This window comes from Pseudorasbora parva, chromosome 8, assembly GCF_024679245.1.
Source record: "Pseudorasbora parva isolate DD20220531a chromosome 8, ASM2467924v1, whole genome shotgun sequence".
In the NCBI taxonomy this organism is placed as follows: Eukaryota; Metazoa; Chordata; class Actinopteri; order Cypriniformes; family Gobionidae; genus Pseudorasbora; species Pseudorasbora parva.
This window is the reverse complement of record NC_090179.1, coordinates 43,571,179-43,596,664: the sequence shown is the minus strand read 5'-3', so window position 1 is coordinate 43,596,664 and position 25,486 is coordinate 43,571,179. Positions and strand designations below refer to the sequence as shown.

Genomic DNA, 25,486 nt, shown 5'->3' with positions numbered 1-25,486 from the left:
CGTTTCCGGACTCGGGACCACCGGAACACGATCCACCGGCACAGGGACCACCGGAACACGATCCACCGGCACAGGGACCACCGGAACACGATCCACCGGCACAGGGACCACCGGAACACGATCCACCGGCACAGGGACCACCGGAGCACGATCCACCGGCACAGGGACCACCGGAACATGATCCACCGGCACAGGGACCACCGGCACAGGGACCACCGGCACAGGCACGGAGGGAGACTTCCTTCTCCTCCTCCGTTTCAGGACCACTGGAGCAGGGACCACCGATCTTGGGACTGCCAGGGCAGGGGCCATCTCCCTGGCAGCTCTCTCCTGCTGGCAGGCGATAGCTTCCACCATTGCCTCAAATGTGCCTCCGTCATATGCCCTTCTGAGCCACCACTCCATGGGCTCATCTAGGGCATAATTAAAAAGGTCCTTGAGTGCAGAGTCACTGAGCCTCAGCCCCTTGGCGGTCTCCAGGAACTTCTTTGCAAAATTCCTAATCTCCATTCCCTCCTGGTGAAGTAGGTGGAGGACTCGAAACCGTAGAATCCGCTCATAGTGAGGACAGGTGGTGAGCGATTCCGGGATCGAGTCCTCTCTCTGCTGAGTCCTCAACATGGTTGGATCCTTCTGTCACGTCACAGACAAAGGAAAAGGTGCGAGGACTCAAGTGCAGAGAAAGATAATTTATTACAAAATAAACATAAACTCAAAACAAAACCCACGAGGGGGAAAAACACACAATAGAATAATAAAATATAAACTTAAACAAACCAACAGAATCACAGGGAGAACGGGAGACGCAGACATTACACAAGGATCCAACACAGACTGACAAACACAAGGAGATTATAAAGGGAACAAACAAGGCAGATAATGAGGGAGAACAGGTGGGGCAAATTAACCAATAATCAGATAACAAGGGGGAGGGAACTGACAGGGACACGAGCACATGCTCAACATAACAAAACCCACAAGTGCACACACGACAGGACAGGCATGTGACACCAGGCCACCTTCTTCCATTGCTCCCTGATTAGTCTGGGGCTATGCCGCCCCATACGCACCAAACTGAGCTGCTCTGTGTATTCTGACACCTTTCTATCAGAACCAGCATTAACTTCTGGAGCAGTTTGAGCTCCAGTGGCTCGTCTGTTTGATCGGACCCCACGGGCCAGCCTTCGCTCCACACGTGCATCACTGAGCCTTGGCCGCCCATGACCCTGTGGCCGGTTCTCCACTGTTCCTTCCTTGGAGCACTTTTGATAGATACTGACCACTGCAGACCGGGAACAGCCCACAAGAGCTGCAGTTTTGGAGATGCTCTGACCCAGTCGTCTAGCCGTCACAATCTGGCCCTTGTCAAACTCGCTCAAATCCTTACGCTTGCCCATTTTTCCTGCTTCTAACACATCAACTTTGAGGACAAAATGTTCACTTGCTGCCTAATATATCCCACCCACTAACAGGTGATGAAGAGATGTTATTTACGTCACCTGTCATAATGTTATGCCTGATCCCTGTATATCTTTTATCCAACTAAATTACACAAATACAACACACAGCCATCAGTCACACCTGCATTTGAATCGGTGACCTTGCTGAGCGCAAATGACTGCCTCCCAGCTCACAAAAATATTAAAAAAAAGTTTAGCTAATGTTCCCATTAAGACGGGAAAGCATTATTTCTGAATGTTCAAAATGTCCAGTGTTCGAAAGTTTCCAGCGCATGTTCTCGAGACTCCGTCGCTATGGCAGCAAAGCGCCGCTAAAACGCAATCTTGTGGATCGCGTCCGTATTGGTTTGATACGGGACGCGTCATTTTGCTTATTCTAAATATTTATTGGGACTAGTAGATAGCGTCCCCCCCAAACCTACGCCGTGGCCAGGGTTCGAAAAGTTTTTTATTGGTTAAACGAACTTTACCAGAGCATTCAGTTTTATTATTCTTCAAACATTAGGGGAATGTTACATTTGAATGTAACATTTGAATGTAACATTTGAATGTAACATTTGAATGTAACATTTGAATGTAACAATTGGGAATGTTACATTGACTGAAATGTTGTGCGAAATTTGGGTGTCATTTTTGATAAATCTATGTGTTTTAGCAGTCATGTTAAATCTGTGGTTCGTTCCTGTTTTTTCCATCTCAGGAACATCGCTAAGATTAGATCTGTGGTTTCGAAAAATGAGATGGAGATGCTTATTCATGCTTTTATTTCCTCTCGTCTCGATTTTTGTAATGTATTGTACACTTGTTTAAACAAATCCTCCATGGACAAATTGCAAGTGGCACAGAATGCAGCTGCAAGACTTTTGAATAATACCAACAGGCGAACACATATTACACCTTTACTTAAGGCTCTACATTGGCTTCCAATTAGTTTTAGAGTACAGTTTAAAATTTTAACCATTACTTACAGAGCCTTGCATGATCAAGCTCCCTCTTATATCCAGGATATACTGCATGTATACAATTCTGGTCGCTGTTTGAGGTCTTCAGGCCAAGAACTTTTAACTGTTCCTAGAACACGTTTTAAAACGAGAGGTGACCGAGCCTTCTGTGTAGTGGCTCCAAGGCTCTGGAACTCTCTTCCATTAGCCTTGAGAGCTTTGGACTCAGTGGAAGCTTTTAAAAAACACCTTAAGACGCATCTTTTTAGACAAGCATTTAATTAGCAATTATGGTTTTGTATGTTTGTGTGTATTTATGTATCATATTTGTATGTTATGTGTATGTGTATATCTTTTATGTGTATATTTTAATTTTGTAAAGCACTTTGTGACCTTTTGTCTGTGAAAAGTGCTATAGAAATAAAGCTTACTTACTTACTTACTTGAAGGTTCTGGAACTAGCAACATTTTTGGGGGAAAAAACATTCAATGAACAATGTGTAATTAATGTTTTTGTGCTAATGTTTTGAGAACACCATTAAAGGTGGGGTAAGTGCTATCTGGTAACCGTTGTTGGTATTTCAAATCACCAAAACAAACACGCCCCTACCCCCCGGGTATGGCAGAATCTCTGTGTATCTAATCCAGGTCGAGTATTCAATGATAAAGTCATCCCTTCCATCACAAAAACACAAACCGTTCTCGTGAACAACTCGATAGTACACGAGCAAGACAGTCCAACTAACGAACATATTACAATTATGACCAGATTAGAGTTACAGCAAATCACAAAAACACACACAAACCTTTCTCATGAACAACTCGATAGTACACAAGCACACAGTCCAGCTAATGACATATTACAATTATGACAAGATTAGAGTCATAGCGATCACAAAATCACACACAAACTGTTCTCATGAACTACTCGATAGTACACGAGCCGACAGTCCAGCTAGCGACATATTAACGTCACAATTATGACTGGATAAGGGTTATATAGATCATGAAAACAGTAAGCAAACATATATTAGGAGTATAACGTTAGCATCTTACTTGTCGGAGACCTTGTGTGAGCTGATCTTGAAGCACACCGTGAGGAGATTTAGATGCTCCATACGGTGTGGGAATGAACGGGTCTTTATCATCACTGAAGTGAGACACAATACGATCGCAAATGGACTAACAAGTGAACATGACACACGAGCAGTCAAGCAGCATATATTAGGCTAGTTCTCGGCTAATGTCCGTCATGTGTGACTCGTGTGTTTTGAATAATGACGTGCACAGAGCAAAAGCAAGCGCTCTTCTCACCATCAATAGTAGACACGCCCCTTACCTGCTGATTGGCTACAAGTTTGTTATTCCACTCGGCACGTGTCCTTTTTCTAAAACGGTTTTGAAATAACACTTACCCCACCTTTAAAGACCAGATAACTTTGAACCAAAATTGTGTTGCTCATAACGTTGAGAGAACCTTGGCAGAACGTTCCCTGTTAGTTGGGAAGAGACACATCTGTGCATGTAGGTCTGTGAGGCTTATGTTCCAAAGTCATATTAGATAAGCATTTTTTTTGTTGGTATTTTTTTGGTATTTGGTATGTAGTAATCGGTAGCCTGGATGCCAGCCGAACTTAGCCCCGCCCACATTTTTTTTTTAGGTCGGGCAGTTCGGTCTGGCCTTGATCCGTAGAGGAGTAATTATCCCCGAACAGAAACTGACCAATGAGATCATCAGGGCGGGCTTTAGCGGATGACGGACAGATGATCAACAGTACCGTAATCATCACGTCATCAAAGGGGCTTGGGTTATATTTGATCGAATCCTAAACGGAGAGCTTGTTTGTATCTGCATCACCTTCACTATTTCTCTCAGAAATGATGATCATGTTGGGTAAGTGCTCTGTGTATCATTAAATTTTTTTTTTTTTTTTACAACACCGGCTAAGATCGTTTATTCCAGCGCGCGTGCAGACAGGGTTGCCAAGTTTTTACAACAAACCCCGGCAACTACTAGCCCTAAACAATAGCTTCTCGGGGGTTCTCCGCATTTGGGGGGTAAAATGTGTTATTTTGGCAAGGTTGCTGCTAAAATTCACACTCATGGGTCTATATATCACATAATAGACGCTTCAACCCGTGGACATTGAAAACAACCCGCGGGGGAAAAAAACGCAGACTTGGCAACACAGCTCTGTTGACGTCGCGCCGTTGCTCTGATTGGTTGTCGGTCTGTCCAATTGGGGTCTTTCCTGGTTGGGTTGAAACGCCCCATAATCACAGCCCAATGGAGCAGCAGACTCATATTCTGACTAGAATTGAGTATGACCACGTCAGGCTAAATAATCAGACAACCTACTGCATTTGCCAACTTGTGCATCATGTGTGAGAAACTGTATCCCACAATGCAATGCGCTCAAACCGACGTTCTATATGGCATTTCAGAATGTTTGTAAACAATCGCCACCAAGATGCTTCCGGGTGGCAGAACGCGAGCGGCTTCTACTGACAAACTGAAGAGATCAGCCGGCTACTGTAAACAGTTACATAGTTAAGAACATTGTTGTTGATTAAAGTTGAAACTATGACGAAAACTTGTGTTTGGGGTTACGCCGTCAGATAAACAGTAAAAGGTGAAGGATTGTATCGATTTCCTTAATATATCCAGCGGAATGTATCCTGTGGGTGAGGAGGCTAAAGCGAGTGGACGTCGTCAAAATTGGCACTAAAGAGAAGTATTCTCAAAACGGTCCATCGACAAAATCACAGCAGAGCATAATTATCTTCAGCTGGGGAAATTCGAGACTAATATTAGTAAACTTTAGATCTCTTTTAAAAGATCGAACTCATTGCCAGTCACTGCCTGAAGTAAAAGTAGGAAGAGACTGAACTTCCAGTGTCATGTAGGCTACTGATCGAATGGCAATGGAAGAAATAGAAAAAGCAAAACATAGCTGTCGGCTGAGGGATGATTGATGCGTGGACCACACTGGCTTCATCATCACCGCGAGTTTAGTTTGAGTGAATGCCTAACGTTAGCGGAGTAGCGCTAGTCTACAGCACGCTATCCTTTTGACCGTCAGAAGCTCAAGTCTGTGCCATCTGATCTGACTCAGAGCAACAGAAAACCATCATAGCCTTTTTGAGTTAGATAACAGGGAAATAGACCATCTGCGATAGCCTAACATATTGTAAGGCACACAGCAACAGTCACTAAAATAACTACTCAATGGTAAGCTGAGGCTCATTTAAAAATAATGGTATTAGACTAGCACTACAGCTACTGGAGCAAGGTTAGGCATTTCATGTATTGCTATCTCCTGAATTAGTTAATCAGTCGCTCAATAATCATGGTAACGATGTCTGAATCCCAAGCCATTTACTGGCGTTGCCATTGGAACGATTCGCCTTTTTCCATTTGTCTGATGGCAAAAACAATTTTAATCAAAATTTGATCGTTTTATTTCTGACGTTGTATTGCTGAATTAAAAATGCCACATGGTCATGTGACCATGCACTCTAAAAAATGCTGGGTTAAAAACAACCCAAGTTAGGTTGAAAATTGAGTCAATTCACTGGGTTCAAACAACCCAATTTCTTGGTTTGTCCATTTTCAACCCAACTTGGGTTGTTTTTAACCCAGCATTTTTTAGAGTGGGAGATATCAGTTTATTACAACATTTAGAGTTAAAAAGGTGTGTTCGGGTACATTTTAAAACGGGATGAAAAGTGTGAACAGCAGGATTTCAGTTGTCGTCTCTCATGCTCAAGAAACTTGACTCATGTTAACGGTTTCCTCCCTCAGGACGTCATTATGAAATTAAAGTTGGCGTTAGAGGCCCGAGAGAATGAGGTAAGCACCTGTTTATATACACTATGCATTGTGATTGGTCAGGACACATGAATATGCTCCGCCCACAAATTTTGTTCAGGAATTTCAGTCTGAAGAGGATTTGACCGTGCAAAAATGCTCCTCGTGGAATAATAAAGTCCCTGTGAATGTTTTATACAGATGCAGACTGTCCTCAGGGTTCAGGCTTCAGTACGAATTAAACGGCTTAATAAAACATGCGGATCTGATGACTGTCACTGCGTCTGATGACGACTGTAAAGTCATGAGTTTCACACAAATGGATCCACTGAATTTTAACTGTGAAGCAAAAATATGTGTTTTCTGGCAGGAAGTCAAAGCGTGTGTGTGTGTGTGGATGGTTTGCTGATATAATTGACTTATTCATGTATTTCAGTCTGTGAGCCACTCCCACACATTTTCCCTGTCTCTGTCTTTCTCCCTCACACACACACACACACACACACACACAGACACACACACACACACACACACACACACACACACAGCTAATATCCACCACAGCCGGATTTCTGTATTTCCTGTCTTTGTGTGAAAGCTATGCCAGACATAGCAGTTACACACACACACACACACACACACACACACACACACACACACACACACACACACACACACACACAGGACAGGAAAAAATGAAAAATGTCCAGAAACAGAGGAAATGTCCAGGGTCAAACTCACTGTGTAAATGTCTGTCTGTAAAACAACACGTCTGAGTGGAGATTCGTGAACAGTTTGCACAAAAATAACAACTAAAGGAACACAAAAGTTATGCAAATATCAAAGCCGACAAAAAACAAATTACTAAAAATAACTAAATAAAGCAAAAAAAAAAAACAACCCCCCCTCCCCTAATAATTACAATAACATAACATGACAATAACACACGAATTGCATGGACATAAAAAAAAGCAACTACAAAAAATAAGTAATAGATTAAGTAATTATACACTTAAATAATAAAATGTAGAAAGTTATACAAAATGTGATTCAAACAACATAAATAATACCTCACACACACAAATCTATATCATTGCAATTAGTAATACCATAAAATTCATTTTGATAAATTAATTTTCATTTTAATTAATTTAATGGGGTCAGAAAGTTAATTTTTCCTTATGAATAAAGTTTATATTTCTGAACCCAATGACAAATATGTCAACAACAGCAAATTTTTTATTTTTTTCAGCATAAATATAATTTATATATATATTTATTTATATATATATATATAAATAAAATTATGGTAGTTATTTATTTATTATTATAATTTATTTTTTATGGTAGTTTGTACTGGAAAACAATACAGATTTCAAATGTATGTAATATAATTTAGGTACTATTCCCATATTAATAGCATTTTGGTTCATTATCACTTGCCTTATTAGTTTACACACACGTAACATGATGTGTGAATGAGTGTGTAGAAAGTTTATTCAGCATCAGCATTAAACGTTGAGAATATGGACTCTGAGTATTTAACTGGAATAGCGTGTGAGAGTTGTGCGCGCGCGTGTGTGTGTGGCGGTCGCTGCGGTTGTGTTTGTTTTGATGATCAGCCATCGTACAGCAGTATTCTGTGGAACGCCATAATAAACTAATTACACACACACACGCTGCCAACAGATCTGCTCGCTCGTCCAGAAATAACATCAGCTTCCTCACTGATACACTACATTACCACCCAAGAGCCGCAACACACACACACACACACACACACACACACACACACACACACACACACACACACACACACACACACACACACACACAGTGATTGTATCTTAGTTCTGTAACCAGTTGAGATCATTGCAATTTAGTCTGCAATCAATTATAATGATTACACTAAATTACTAATAAAAGCTGTAAATGTATTTGTGTTCATGCAGTTTTTGTGTGTCCAGCCCTAAAGGCTTCAACACACACACACACGCGCGCACGCACACACACACACACACACACACACACACACACACACACACACACACACACACACACACACATTTGTTTCACTATATTAGTGAGGACATTACATAGACTTCCATTGATTTTATATCAGGTCAATGATATTTTCTATCCCCTAACCCAACCCCTATCCCTAAACCTACCCATCACAGAAACATCTGCAGAACAACAGATTTAAATAATAAACAATTTATAAGCCTTCTAAACAAGTGGGTCATTTTCATATTTTACTATATAAGTGAGGACATTTGTGCCCTCACAAGTACAGCCAAACAAGGTTCACTCACTCACTCGCTCACTCACTCGCTCACTCACTCGCTCACTCTCTCACTCACACACACACTCACTCACTCACACTCACTCACACTCGCTCACTCACACACTCACTCACTCACTCACACACTCACTCACTCACACACTCACTCACTCACACACTCACTCACTCACTCACACACTCACTCACTCACACACTCACTCACACACACACTCACTCACTCACTCACACACTCACTCACACACTCACTCACACACTCACACACTCACTCACTCACACACTCACTCACACACTCACTCACTCACACACTCACACACACTCACTCACTCACACACTCACTCACTCACACACTCACACACACTCACTCACTCACTCACTCACTCACACACTCACTCACTCACACACTCACTCACTCACACACTCACTCACACACTCACACACTCACTCACTCACTCACTCACACACTCACTCACTCACACACTCACTCACACACTCACTCACTCACACACTCACTCACTCACTCACTCACACACTCACTCACTCACACACTCACTCACTCACACACTCACTCACTCACTCACTCACTCACTCACTCACTCACTCACTCACACACTCACTCACTCACACACTCACTCACTCACTCACTCACTCACTCACTCACTCACTCACTCACTCACTCACTCACTCACTCACTCACACACACACACACACCCACGCTCACACACTCATACACCCACACTCGCTCACCAACTCACACACTCGCTCACTCACTCATACTATGTCTCTCTCTCTCTCTCAAATACACACACACACACACGTGTGCACAAAGCAGTACTGCTAGAATTACATTGGAGAGAAACGGACCATTCACTCTACTAAGATTCATTTCAGTCTCATTCAGATAATTGCACATGATTACACACACACACACACACACACACACACACACACACACACACACACACACACACAGGAAAACTTGAGTTGTTTATAGACCTGTGCTACATTTAATTACAACAACTACATCAGCTTTTATTGGTCGTGCTGGAATTTAAAGACACACACACACATAGTTAAAAGCTTGAATTACTGGGGAAAGCTCTCTGTTACACACATGCACCCTATTGTGTGTGTGTGTGTGTGTGTGTGTGTGTGTGTGTGTGTGTGTGTGTGTGTGTGTAAATGCCCCTCCAGACTTTTAGTTTCATGTTTTTTGTCTCTGTTCATTGTTTTGTTGAATAACATACAATCAGCTGTGTTACATCCATGCAGCAGACAGTCTGTTTATTCTGTTTCATTTCCTGAGGTTTACGTTTCCATATTTCACGTCCCATCTTTATGGCCAGCGAGTCAAACCTGCTTGCTCTTTTCTACATGTGTGTGATACATTATACATATGTGACCTCATGAAAACGGCAAGAAAGAGTCATAATGAATGCAGGACCATGAAATAATCCAGCCTGAAGCACCTGGACATCTGGAGCCTGATGTGTAAATGTGATTAGACGTAAAATGGTGAAGTGCATTCAGACATCACTGAACATGTTAACCACTGAATGCTGTCACACTGCAGGGGTAAGTTGTCACAATAGAAACCTGCCATTAAAGACTTGATTATAAAGGCTTTTCTGCAAAATTACAAAACAATTCATAAAATGGCAAAACTCAAACCATATTTTTCAGTACACTTATTTAATTAGTTGTGACACTTTGGACAGTATGAGTGAATTACAACATATGAAAGCCCATTTCCACCAAAAAATCATGGTTGTATCTTGACATCTATGACATAAATTGAGTATAAAAAGTTTAAATTATGACATACTAAGTAATAATTAGGGGAGAAAAAGTCAAAATTATGGCATTAAGTCATAAATATGACGAGTTAAGTTATATTTATGAAATTTAAAATTTTGATTATTACTTTTGTCTCATATTTATGATTTAGTATGTCATAATTATGATTTACCAAAACATGACTTTTTGATGCCTTTGTTACGTCCACTGAGTGGCAAAAAGACTGAGTGGAAGGATTGGTTTATAGCGTGAATGCCATGAAAAACACAAAACCTGCCCCCCATGGACATCCCTGTGCCCCCCTCCAGACCGAGGGAGACGGACTTGATAGTGCCGTGTAATTTTCTCACTCAAACCACTGCCGTCTGCTGCTGGTCGCTTTTAGAGCGAAAAGCTGCCCATAACTGCTGGTCTAGGATCAGTTTTACATGTTCTGAATATGAAGTTGGGCAAACAGTTGGTATTGATCCATCTTTGAGAAGCAACTTTTGTGCAAATCCTTTGTTTTACTGACCCTCATTTGCAAAGCAGCCCAGAGTACATTAAATCACACAAACATGTTCTGAAAACATTCAGTAAATGTGATGGAAGGACCTAAATAGGGTTGGTTCCCTAAAGGTCCTGGACACGATATGTGGCAGCGCAGTCCCGAATTAAACATCAGACTGTATTTTTGACCATAGAATAACCAAAATGGAGCGTCCCCCTAAAGTCATATCGGGAACGTTATGTGACCAACAGAGGACCATGTGGGAACGTTCTGTTAGCGTCCCAAATGTCCTCTTTGTAGCCAAAAAACCCCGCCTCCAGAGCAATAACTCTGATCTTTCATGTATTCATATTCTTGTGTAATCGACGCGCCATCCTCAATAAACCCATCTCTTCCGTGATACCCTGAAATTTCGAATATTCTGATCTAATATGATTTCTGACCTGTAAGGTTGCCAGATTAATAATCATACACTGTGTGTTAATAGTCCAGAGGAGAACCAAAGGAACCAAAGGTTTATTTTTCTCCATCATGCCCTGATGGAGTTTGGGTTCCTCGCCACTGTCGCCTTTGGCTTGGCTTGCTCAGTTGGGGACTGTAAAATTATGATCAAAGTTATTCAACTAAATATACAAATAAAATGTATGAATTAGGTTTTATTTAATTCTATAAACTATAATACTGATCTGCCAACATTGTCGCTATATGATAAATGAAAATAAGCTGATAACATCACCGTTTTCTCCAGAACGACTGTACAGCCGAATCTAATTTTGTTGCAATATTATCCTGTTTGACACTGAAGCTGCTTTGACACAATCGTGATTGTAAAAGCACTTTATAAATAAAGTTGATTGATTGATTGTAGCCTTGCTCTATGACCAGACCACACACACACAAAAAAGTCTCCAATGGAAAGCTTTCAAGTGACTGATCACATCTAAATTTTTTAGTTGGCCGAATTGAAATTCTGTGAATTGATGCAATTTAATTCACAGAAATTCGATTTGGCCATCTTAAAAATTAAGATGTGATCAGTCACTTGAAAACTTTCCACTGGAAACCAGAATTTTTTTAACAGTGCATAGAATAACCAAAATGGAACGTCTCCCTAAAGTCATATCAGGAACCTTGAACTCCAGCACATTCATAACCAAAAGAGGACGTATGAGAAGCATCTCTAATGTTCGGGAGTTTCGTCACCGCTAGAGAACCTTTAGGCAACGTTGCAGAAGGTTGTAAGAACGTCCCCTCCTACGTGGGTATATGTTTTAATACATAGGCCCATCTGCATATAAATGCCAGAGTCACTCAAAGTTGTGATGACCGACAGTGATAAATATTTATGTATCGAAATCGGGCTCATGTCAGTAAACAGGATTCCTGGCTGCATGTCAATATCCATGGATCACTGGATCTTATGGGACACCATATCGAGTCCAACCTTTAGTTTAAACTGATAACCGTTTGTTTTAACCGCATTTTCCCATATTAAATGTGCACTATGTAGTATTTTTGCAGTAAAATATCCAAAAACCACTAGGCCGGTGTTATATATTTTGTTCAGTTGAGTACCTACAATATCCCAAATGTTTCCAACTATTTGTAAATTGTGAGAAAATTGCTATTTTAACCACTGACCGGGACGTGTCAGCATAGTGTCTGAGGGAGTCGCCTGTCAATCACATCTGCTCTACCCTCGGTTTCGGCTTTTATTTGGCAGAAGCGCTTTACTCTTGAACGAGTGAACGCACGGAGTAACGTCTTAACATCATTTTAAACACTCTTAAATGTATCTAATATGATAAACAGAGCTGCTTTACCTCATAATCATAACCGGAAGAGCGGATCAGTGCGGTCGCCCGGCGACTGTCTCCCGTCCCGTCATAATAAAAGTCCCGGTATTCGCGAGGCGGGTATTTGTTTAACAATCGCTCCAGCGGCCGTGCTCAGCTCCACAACACTCGGTCCTGCTCTGCTTCACTACAGTAACGTTAATAACCACATCCATCAACGTGATTTCTGCCCGAGTCCTATTTTCCACCGGTGAAGACCATGTGAATTGAAGACCACATGTCCCAAGATACTTCGCTCAAACTTTGCGTCATCAAACTACGCATTTGTTTAGAATAGGCGCCCTCTAGCGGACGGAAATAGGCGCCCTTTAACTCCAGTCAAGTAGCAGCTCAATGTATACCCTCTATAGCGAACTCGTTTAAAAAAAAGCATAAGATCCCACCCTCCCTTCAGAGTGTCTCAAAGCCACGCCTCCTTCAAAACACATGAGCGTGTACAGCAGGGAGCAAACCTAAGAGTCACTGGAGACGGCGCATAACATTACAATAATAATGAACATAAACAATTAAAGAGCACTGACTGCTGCAGGTTCATTTAGCTGTTGATAGTGTTGTTGACATTGAAACACTATCACGAACCGCTGCGAGGATAACGCCACAGGTTTCCATCTCTTCCAAATGACAGTAGCTATGGCGTGAAAAGCATTAGCTGGTTGTTTGGGATGTTTCTGCAACAAATCGCCTACCCTCCCTTTAAATCAGGACTGACAGCCGTATCCTGCTGCTGTGTGAATGTGTCCAATTTCTTTCCATTTCCTTCCATTTTCATGTAAATTGAGTTTTAAGTTGCAGACTTTGAAATGAATTGCAATTTTAAACCCATTCTTGTTCTTTTACCACAGCCCAGGTACTGACAATCTGTGATCTGGGATGCAGCTTCAGAGACGGAGTCTCATCTGGTCCTGATTTGTAACGTTTTGGCGACTTCTGTATTAAAGCATGTTGAGACTGATTCTTACACAGCTGTTAACACCCACCCACACACACACACACGAGCACGCTCAGTGACAAGTCCAGGTGGGTTTTATTGCTCTGTGGGAATCAGTTCCTACCGCGGTCCACTTGTTGAACTAATAGGGTATTACTGTGTGTGTGTGTGTGTGTGTGCGATCTCTTACAGCTTGTTTTATAGTGTGTGTGGAACTGACTTTAATCGCTAACAGACATTTCCCATAAAACCATGTTTCTTTGTTTCTTCTGCTACTTTCTGCTCTCTCTGTCTCTCTGTTCTCAGGCCCGGCCCTCATTATAAGGTCATAGGCTGAGCGGCTCGTCAATCACACACTCATTAGTGCAGTTTAATGGCGCTGTGACCCGCCCACCTGCCTCCAGGGGTCCGGCAGGGGAAGTGAATGGGCCGCGGGGCAAACGTCTTATTGTTTCTCCTGGCTGTGCGAGTCAATGGATGTTCAGTGACTGTGTCGGCGGTCAGACGTACAGAATGAAGGTACCAGTGACGCATTCACATGCACTAGGGTTATATTATGGTTAACTAAAACGATAGAAATACTTTAATATATAAATAGTAGATTCAACTAAAGGAAAATTAGAAATGTTGTTTTGACAACTAACTAAAATAAGTTTGTTGAAGCACTGAATGACTGGAAATAATAACTAGTCTACAGCTGAACTAAAGCTGGCCTGAAAAATAAAACAAACTTTAGGACACTGTACAAATAGTAAATAAAAAAGGAATGCAATAATTTACAAATCTCAGTTATATTTTATTCACAATAGAATATAGATAACATATCAAATGTGTAAAGTGAGACATTTTGAAATGTCATGCCAAATTTTGGCTCGTTTTGGATTTCATGAGAGACACATTCCATGGGCAGCTAACACATCTGAAAAGGCACCATCAACGCTGAAAGGTATATCCAAATTCTAGAACAACATATGCTCCCATCCAGACGTCGTCTCTCTCAGGGAAGACCTTGCATTTTCCAACATGACAGTGCCAGACCACATACTGCGTCAATTACAACATCATGAAGAAGGATCTGGGCACTGAAATGGCCAGCCTGCAGTCCAGATCTTTCACTCATAGAAAACATTTGGTGCATCATAAAGAGGAAGCTGCGCCAAAGAAGACCTACGACAGTTGAGCCGCTACAAGCCTGTATTAGACAAGAATGGGTCAACATTCCTATTCCTAAACTTGAGCAACTTGTCTCCTCAGTCCCCAGACGTTTGCAGACGGTTATAAAAAGAAGAGCGGATGACACACAGGGGGAAACATGGGCTGTCCCAACTTTTTTGAGATGTGTTGATGCCATGACATTTTTTCTCTTAAAATGATACATTTTCTCAGTTTAAACATTTGATATGTCATCTGTGTTGTATTCTGAATAAAATACTACAATTTGAAACTTCCACATCATTGCATTCTGTGTTTATTCACAATTTGTACAGCGTGCCAACATTTTTGGAATCGGGTTTATATATAAAAGTAGCAAAAATAACAAAAGCACAATCTTTCTCACACCTTTCTCTTTGTGTCATATATTTGCGGAAAAAAGTATTGTGGATTTTTGTGAACAAATGGGAATGTCAAAAATTCCCCAAAATCATTAGTGTTCCTGTTATTATTCTTTTGCTTCAGCTCTGAAAGTCTGTGGCAGCCCATAGCACCGCTTGTGGGAAAGTTTTGAAATGTCGAAATGTTGATTGAGGACGGTCTGAAATGTCACCACAGCAAATTTGGAGTCTCTAACTCAATCCCTCTAGCGCCACCAACTGTTGGTTTATGCTAACAAATCTGCACTTACATTTATGCTAATAACTTGTGATTCGTAAGGGCTAGACATTTTTCTAGATGATTCGATTGCACCATATGTTGAGCCCAGGGCCGTACCCACCATTGAGGTCCCCGAGATGTTTTCTCCGAGGTGTACATAATAGAAGTTGCAAAATAATAGCCTATGAAGGCGGTGGTTACAAACAGGTGTTCTCGCCTCGCCCGGCGTATGTTTTCAATTGTTTCCAATGGATGCGCCGCACTTTTCAATAGCGCCAACAGCTGGCAGGTTTTGTCCATTTTTACGCGTTGAGCGTCCACAGTTCAACTTTGGGTGAACATCAATGTCCAATCACAGTGGAGGAGAGGCGGGACAAATGCCACAACCACCAACCGGCGCTTCGAACAACGACTGATGTTTGACATCATGACACCGCGAGAGCGCTTAATAATCAGAGATGCAAACTAATAACGTTTTCTTGACCTGGTTTTCTTGGAAGCCTTCAGTAAATTTACATTTACAACTTTGTTTTTACCGATACAGACGAAAATGAAAAGACTGCTTCAAACAAAGCTCAGCTTTGAAAAGAGAAAAGATACAGGGCAAGAGAAGGAGACTGGGGAAAAAGAAAGAGAGAAGATGATGGCGATGAGACAGAAAGAGCAGGTTGCTCAGAATAGAAAAAGCATTAGTCTACAATATATTCCTAATTGCTACACATAATGTGATTCTTGTCTGTGAAATCGAGGCTAAAGTCTCATAATCTAATATTGAGATTAGGAGAATCAAATTTTGATTTCACTCATTGGTTATATTTTCACATTGATTTCTATCTTAATATTAAATATATCAAGGTTATATGTTCAAATAATGTTCTTTACATAATGTAAATCACAAAAATTAACTTTAGCTAGGTTTTCAAAGACGGAGTCACACATATCTCGTCTTTGGCTCAATTTAACAACAAAACTGATTTTCTAATTTGGAGGCAAATTTTTTTGCACAATTTTACCAGATTCTCATTTATAAAAATCTGTTGTCTTCTTAAAATAATTTATACTGCACACTGACATGGTTATAAAGCTACAGGGAAATGTTTTTTCACCCAAAATTCATATTTGGACCTCGGTATTTAGAAAATCCTGGGTACGGCCCTGGTTGAGCCGTCTAACCGCTCTCAAATAACGTGAAAATGAATTTGATAAAGAGCATGCCAAAATGGACATGAGACTATATCTCTCCGCAGCGCTTTAGTGTGTTGTGACCAAACTTGGTGTAGGTTATGAAAACCATAACCTGAGGGTACCTGCACAGTGCCACCGAAATCAAGGGATATGAAAAATTTACCTTTTTGCTCATAACTTCTAAATGGTTGAGCCAAAAATCACAAAACTGATGTCTTTAGATTTGTTGCAGCACGCTGAGTCAAATGATAGCCACTATTTCCATGACTGTAGTTATGATTTTTCAGCCGTTTTTTCTAAAATCATCTTCTCAATGTCATTGTCATTGTTACAGTTGGTCTGAAGCTCCCAGTCGTGCTGCCTTTGTGCTTGGCCCCTTAATTGCTGATTGCAGCTGTATTTTTCAATTGTTTTCACTAGGAGTGCCTACAGTATAATGATTTTAACAAGGTGCTGAGAAGGGTTGGGCCGATAAACGATATCATATCGAATCGCGATAAAATGGATGTCGACATTTTTACTCAATATAGATTAATCTAACAGCCAATCACATAGCAGAAATAAACGCTGGCCTGTCACCATATCTAAAAGATTCTTTAACTCAATACCTCTAGCGCCACCAACTGTCCAACTGTCCAATCTCCTGATTCCTTGGCTCAAGACAATTCGATTGCACCCTATGACGTCATTTTCCGCCTTTAAAATATTTCCGCATTCAAGTTGATTCGTCTAACCGTTCTCAAATAACGATTTTGGATATAACAAAGAGCATGTCAAAATGGACATGAGGCTATATCTCTGCAGCGCTTTAGTGTGTTGTGACCAAACTTGGTGTGGGTTATGAAAACGATAGATATCCATAATAAAGGCTAGATGTCTCGTGCGCGCTGTTAGCCAATGGAGGTCGCCGTCCGCAACTGGCGGCCATCTTGTTACAGGCAGCTTGCTCACTCGTAACAGTGTGTTTTAATGGTGCATGCACTTTTAAATAACCATAACTTGCTCAATTTTCAACCGATTTTCAAACTGTTTAGTTTGTTATAAATGTCAGAGATGTAGTTATGACACTACATACTTATGAATAATTATAACCATGGACTTCAATATGAAAGTTACACTGAACAGAACAGATAGGTGCGATGAATATACATACACACAAGGTATTTATGTTAAATTAATATATAGGCTACTAAAACTGTGTACCGAATGGCAACATGAGAAATTATACATATTTATACACATATACAGCTCTGATTTTTTTTTTTCCAGAGCTTTATATGTATATATAACAAACAAAAAACATGCAAACTAAGTTTATTTTAACTAGACAAAAGATTGGTTGTCATAAAATCGTTATTGGTGTCAATAAACCTATATAATTGAACAGCTCGATTGTGGTCTCAGCCTTGATAACGTGCGCGTAAGTTAGCCGTGATACACAAGCTGCATGATTAAGTCGTTTATCGAAATGAAAAGCTGCAATTTCAACGTGTTAAAGCATCCAGAGTTGTAGCCATGTTAATAACGTTTGTAAGAAACCAAACCATTTGTAAATCCGTCAAGATTTCAGCGAGATCAGAGTATTTATGTTCATACAGATCACTCATCTTACATCAGGTTCCACAGAGCCCGACAGAAAGCCTGCCTGTGACAAGATGGCCGCCGGTGATGACGATGGTGACTCATATCTATGATGAAAACCATGACCACCATTTCGGCACAGTGCCACCTAGTGGTCAGGAAATATTACATTTTTACATTTTTGCTTATGACTTCTAAACGGTTTGGCCAAAAATCCCAAAACTAATGTCTTTAGATTTCGTGCAGCATGCCGAGTCAAATGATACCCAATGATTTCCAAGACCGTATTTAGGATTTTTTCAGCCATTTTGCCTAAAATCATCTTAATATGTCTTTAATTGCTCATTGCTGCAGCTGGTCTGATGCTCCCAGCCATGCTGGCACAACATATCATGTCTTCTTTGTGCTTGGCCCCATATTTTCTGATTTCAGCTATATTTTTTCAATTGTTTTCAATGGGAGTGCCACGAATTGCCACGAGTCTATTTTGCGCTGAGTGTCTATTTCATGATGAACATTAAAGGTCCCGTTCTTCGCGATTCCATCTTTCAAACTTTAGTTAGTGTGTAATGTTGCTGTTAGAGCGTAAATAATACCTGTAAAATTATAAAGCTCAAAGTTCAATGCCAAGCGAGATATTTTATTTAACAGAAGTTCCCTTTCAAAGCCTACAGCGATCGGCCGGTTTGGACGACACCGCTGCACTTCCTGCTGTGATGACGTCACTAGAACCGTTTGTTGACTAACGCTCCGCCCACAAGAACACGCAAAATAGGGGGCGTGGTCTCGTTGCTCTCCCACGTGGAGAAGAGCGCGCATTCAGCGCTTGCATCGCCCCGTTATGGTAAGAGGCGGGACCTTTCCGGGCAAAGTGCGCTAAGCTGCTGTCCAATCACAACACGGGAAGCGCTGGCCCAATCAGAACTCGTTACGTGTTTCTGAAGGAGGGACTTCATAGAACAAGGAAATCATCAGGCCGTTTTTAGGACAGAGGAAACAGCACTCTACAGTAGGGCTGGGACAACGCGTCGACGTCATCGATGACGTCGACACAAAAAATACGTCGACGCAAAATATGCGCGTCGATTCGTCATACTCAAAATAAAGATGGCGGCGCCGGAGAGTAGTAGCAACCATAGATGTACATAATAAGTATATTATTTATTATGTATATCTATGGTAGCAACACGAGTGGCTCCTCAGACTTTAAGAAGTGCAAGGCTTGCGGGTTGGCCACAGTCTATGGGGTTGGCGCGCGGTGCGCACGGAGCATCACAGGCATGCGCGCACGCGTTTTGTTGTCACGGCTACATAAACACATTTCTGCACACAGGAAGACAGATGTTTTGGTAATATTTGATGTATTTTAATCACAAAAACAAACGTGTGCATCAAGTGAAAGCATCGGACACATTGGCTCCGTTACCTACATAATAAGCTGTTTTAAATTTAAAATGTTCAATGTCTAATCGCCCTGATGTGACCGAGGGTATCCATCTTCTAAGTGAGCAGTTTCATCCCAGGACTATTCCGGTTTTAAACGGAGTATTGGCGCCCGTAATGCACTCTACATGTAACTTTTTTCACTGTCATGCCGCGGATGCGCGTGGCGTTTCTGTTGCGGGTCAGCCACGGGGCTGTGTGGCGTTTTCTCTGCCTTTGCACACTAGAAGCGTGTCTGACGCGGCGCTGCTGCTGCTATTGATGCGGAGGGAAGCCCTATCCCTAATGTTAAACAGAGATAGCCTACTGATACAGCAAAGAAAACGTCGGGAGTAGCCACATATCTATGGTATTGACGGCAAAATAGGCTACAGAATATTTCGTTCTGTATTGACAGTTGCAATATTTCAAAATCGATAATTGACGTTTTTTATTATTACAATTAGGCCTATATCTGCATTTATGTAAACCTACAGACTTTCAAACATGAAAATGTAATTTAATAATATGTATTCGTGTCAAAATGATATATAAACATCTTTTCCTATTCTATTTTGCCTGGAGACGCTCCCAACACGCGTGAAAAATAGGCGCTCTTCTATTTCTAGCATGCACGCGTTTTCCGCGCGTCACAGGCAGTGTGCAAACTCCAACCTGTTAACATGTGAGCCGAAACAAAAACGGACACGCCACGCAGCCGAGACGCTCACGCTTGCAGTGTGTCCCCGGATTTGATTAACCAACTTGTTGATATTTAATCGATGGGCATAGCCTGTAGGCTGAGTTGCATACATAGAAAAATCGTATAATAAGTTTCTTTGTTGTAGGTAAATACTTATTGTGTGTGTGTGTGTGTGTGTGTGTGTGTGTGTGTGTGTGTGTGTGTGTGTGTGTGTGTGTGTGTGGCCTACTTTATGTTTTCAAGGTTTTATTGAATGCATTGCTCTTGTATAGTCTTACTTTGGAATTTTTAGAGCAATAAACATATATTGCAATGTTAAGGAATTTGTTTTTTCATTCAGATAATTAAATCAACATGTATAAATTGCTATTAGGCAATTAATGGGTAGATAATCGGTAATCGAATCGAATCGTAACCGAATCGGTCAGGAAAAATTAATCGTTAGATTAATCGATGCATCGAAAAAATAATCGCTAGATTAATCGTTTAAAAAATAATCGTTTATCCCAGCCCTACTCTACAGATAAGTCAACTGTGTGAAAAATACTGTGTTTACACGCGAAACATGAACTCATGTTATATTGCACACTGTAAACATAATCAAAGCTTCGAAAACACGCGAAGAACAGGACCTTTATGGGCTAATCGCTGGCCGTTTTTCAAGAAGCACAGCAACAGAACAAAACCATAGCGACACCTCTGCGGATATTCAGTATCATAACAACCAAACCGTCTCGGCTGAGAAGAGCGTCTGGCCTTTTTGCTCTTAGTCCTGGGTTGTTTAAGCCCAAGTTTGGGTCAAATATGGACAAACCCATCCGGTGGGTTTAAAATTTGATTTAAAACTTAAACCAACGGTTGAGTTTGTCCAAATTTGACCCAAACATGGTTTGAAAAAACCCAGGATTTTTTAGAGTGTGTATCTAAATAATGCTAAATTAACACACTTGCTGAATGCACATGCAGACACACACTGTTTTGTGTCATTCAATGTGCATTCGAAACATTGTTTAAAATATTCCAGGAATTATGGGATACCCTGGCAATCGACCAAGGTCATGGCTTAACTCAGTGGAGTGTGTGAAACTGAGCTGTTCATTCATCGGCATACACACACACACAGAGCTAACTAATTATAATGGCTTGAGCCCGTAATAGGCCTGAAACTGTGGATGTGAGTGAGGTCACAGGTCACGACCTTCCACCCCTGACAGCTCGTTCGCCTCTCCCGCTAAAGGTCAAGAAAGAGCACGTCTTCCTGACTGCGAGCCGATTGGCTCCTGGGGAATTCCTCCGAACGGAGGGAGTGAAGGAACATTCCAGCACGCGGAGGAGGGATGGAGAGTGATGGATGATGCAAACACAGCGAGAGGAAAAGAAGACAAATTGTTGCGTTCACTGCGGCATCTCTGACCTCAGCCTCGCTAATCGCCGTCTGCGGTTTCACGGCGCAGCTGTTGCGTTAGTGGCCAGCAGAACGGCAGACTGATGCAAGTGTGTGTGTGTGTATCACAGAAAAACCACAAGGTTATTTTCTGCAACAGAAATACATGACTGTTTATTAAAATTATCAGACCACTATTGTGTATCTGGCCATTTTTTTTCATCTTTACAACTGTTTTAATTATCCTTGTTTTTAATTTTTAATACGTCCACATGGTATTCTTTTATCTCATGCATATGTTATCACTGTTTTAATTAATTTCGATGTAAAGCACTTTGAATTGCCATTGGGTATGAAATGTGCTATACAAATAAGCTTGCCTTGCCTATTAGATGAACTGCAAGAATAAAATGTTTTTATTTTGTAATAATATTTTTATGGCATGTGTATTGTGTATGCAAGTATTCCTGCTATAATCAGCTGGTCTGTCTACACTGTCTTGAGTTGACACGTCTACGTTTGGTCACTCAGCAAGTGTATTTTCTGTCATAAATAAAATTATGTAACTTTATCGTATGTGTGTTTTTTTTATTTATGAATGAATGAAGGAAGAAAGGAATTAATTTAGGCATTTATTTAGTTAAGGAATTTATTTATATATGAGTGAATGAATGAATATGAGTGAATTAATTGATTTAGTAATTTATTAATGAATGTATTTATGAGTAAATGAATGAACGTTTTTTATGAGTGAATGAATGAGTGAGTGAATGAATTTATTTATTTATGAGTGAATGAATAAATATGAGTGAATTAATTGATTTAGTAATTTATTAATGAATGTATTTATGAATGAATGTATTTATTTATGAGTGAATGAATGAGTGAAAGAATGTATTTATGAGTGAATGAATGAGTGAATGAATATATTTATTTATGAGTGAATGAATATATTTATTTATGAGTGAATGAATGAATGAATGAATATATTTATTTATGAGTGAATGAATGAATATATTTATTTATGAGTGAATTAATGAATGAATATATTTATTTATGAGTGAATGGATGAGTGAATGAATATATTTATTTATGAGTGAATGAATGAATGAATATATTTATTTATGAATGAATGAATGAATATATTTATTTATGAGTGAATGAATAAATGAATATATTTATTTATGAATGAATGAATGAATATATTTATTTATGAGTGAATGAATGAATGAATATATTTATTTATGAGTGAATGGATGAGTGAATGAATATATTTATTTATGAGTGAATGAATAAGTGAATGAATATATTTATCTATGAGTGAATTAATGAGTGAATGAATGTATTTATTTATGAGTGAATGAATGAGTGAATGAATATATTTATCTATGAGTGAATTAATGAGTGAATGAATGTATTTGTTTATGAGTGAATGAATGAGTGAATTAATATATTTATCGATGAGTGAATTAATGAGTGAATGAATGTATTTATGAGTGAATGAATGTATTCATTTGAGTGAATGAATGAAAGTTTTTTATGAGTGAATGAGTGAATGAATGTATTTATTTGAGTGAATGAATGAAAGTTTTTTATGAGTGAATGAATATATGAGTGAATCAATGAATGCATTTATTTATGAGTGAGTGAACGAATGAATGAGTGAATGAATGAATGCATTTATTTATGAGTGAATGAATTAATTTATGGGTAAGTGAATGAATGAGTGAATGAATGAATGCATTTATTTATGAATGAGTGAGTGAATGAATGAATGAATTTATGTATGGGTAAGTGAATGAGTGAATGAATGAATGCATTTATTTATGAATGAGTGAGTGAATGAATGAATTTATTTATGGGTAAGTGAATGAGTGAATGAATGAATGCATTTATTTATGAATGAGTGAATGAATGTATTTATTTATGAGTGAGTGAGTGAGTGAATTAATGAATATGAGTGAATGAATGAATGTATTTATGAGTGAGTAAATGAATGTATTTATGAGTGAGTGAGTGAGTGAATGAATGAATATGAGTGAATGAATGAATGTATTTATGAGTGAATGAATGTATTTATTTATGAGTGAGTGAGTGAGTGAATGAATGAATATGAGTGAATTAATTGATTTAGTTATTTATGAATGAATGTATTTATTTATGAGTGAATGAATGAATATGAATGAATTAATTGATTTATTTATTTATGAATGAGTGTATTTATTTATAAGTGAATGAGTGAATGAATGAATGTATTTATTTATGAGTGAGTGAATGAATGAATGTATTTATTTATGAGTGAATGAATGAATGAATGTATTTATTTATGAGTAAATGAATGAATGTATTTATTTATGAGTGAATGAATGAATGAATGTGCGTGAATTAATTGATTTAGTTATTTATTTATTTATTTATGAATGAATGAATTATTTTATTTATGAATTAATGAGTGTGAATGAATAAGTGAACAAAATAAATAATTTAGTTGTTTATAAATGAATCTCAAATAATTAATGAATTTGTAAATAATTTATGAGTTGATGAATTAATGCATTTATTTATTTATTTGTAATTATTTTTTATATTTATACCCCGAGATGAAAATACAAAATAGTGCTACCTTTTGCTAGCATAATGCAATTTTCTAAAAATCTTGATAATACAACACACAAACACACACACACACACACACACACAAATACTGTGTAAAACCCATTTATAATTAGATTAATGTAACGTGAATATTTATAGTTAACATTTAATTCAGTTCAACATTCAATAACAGTTTTTAAGCTGGTATAAGTGATTCGTCCTGATTTCTGCAGTGAACTCTGTGTGTGTGTGTTTGTGTGTGTGTGTGTGTGTGTGTTACGCTGAGCATCTTGCGGTACAGTAATTCTGTGGATACAATGCGCCGTGTGACCTATGACCTTCAGACTTAATGCATTCAGCGTCTTTTTCACTGCTCAGCATCAGGACTGAGTCTGACTGAATGTGTGTGTGTGTGTGTGTGTGTGTGTGGGGGGGGGGGTTCTTATCTAGGGAACATAGACCGCATCCTTAATGATTTAATGACTGATTTCATATGCTTTACATGGGCAACATATAATAATTATGCAAATTATTTAGATTAAACTATTTGTCATGTTGATCAGAATCTTACATTGGATGATTTTTTTGTTCACCATGCAGGATCTATTCAAGGCCATCTTTAAATGTGCCCAAAATAAGGTCTCTTCTCAAGGGTAGGCAGCATAATTATATAAGCTTCATAATTATGCTGCCTCCGCGTGAGAAGGTCAGGACTGCACCTATGATGCCTTAAAAGATAGGCGACCAGTAGGTTAAAACAGCTAGTTTGTGTGTGCATGAGTTTATATATGGGTGTATTCAGGCTCATATATAATTTTTTTCTAGTTTCAGGGGAATAGGGAGTGACTAGAGGAATTTTGAGATGGAACAGATTACCCATAATTCATGAGGAAAACTTAACTGGACCTGCTTCCTGTCTGGAGTCCCATTCAGCTCTTTCAACTCATGTGAGAACAAGTACACAGACATTTGAAGCTAGTCAGGACACTAAGATATATATATATATATATATATATATATATATATATATATATATATATATATATATATATATATATATATATATATATATATATATATATATATATTAATACACACACACACACACACACACACACATAAACATACTAACAGCTTCAGCTCTTCTGGGAAGGCTTTCCTCAAGGTTTAGGAGTGTGTTTATGGGGATTTTTGCCCATTCTTCTAGAAGCTCATTTGT

General features: G+C 39.4%; 1 long non-coding RNA gene across 1 annotated transcript in view; it reads left to right on the top strand.

Annotated features, from left to right (window-relative positions):
* The first annotated feature begins 6,215 nt into the window (after nt 1-6,215).
* Nucleotides 6,216-25,486, top strand: part of LOC137084859 (uncharacterized) — a 42,031-nt gene continuing 22,760 nt past the window's right edge. The window contains exons 1-3 of the long non-coding RNA XR_010906816.1: nt 6,216-6,254; nt 13,892-14,104; nt 25,093-25,214. This is a non-coding gene — a long non-coding RNA (uncharacterized lncRNA). The remainder of the gene's footprint in view (nt 6,255-13,891; nt 14,105-25,092; nt 25,215-25,486) is intronic.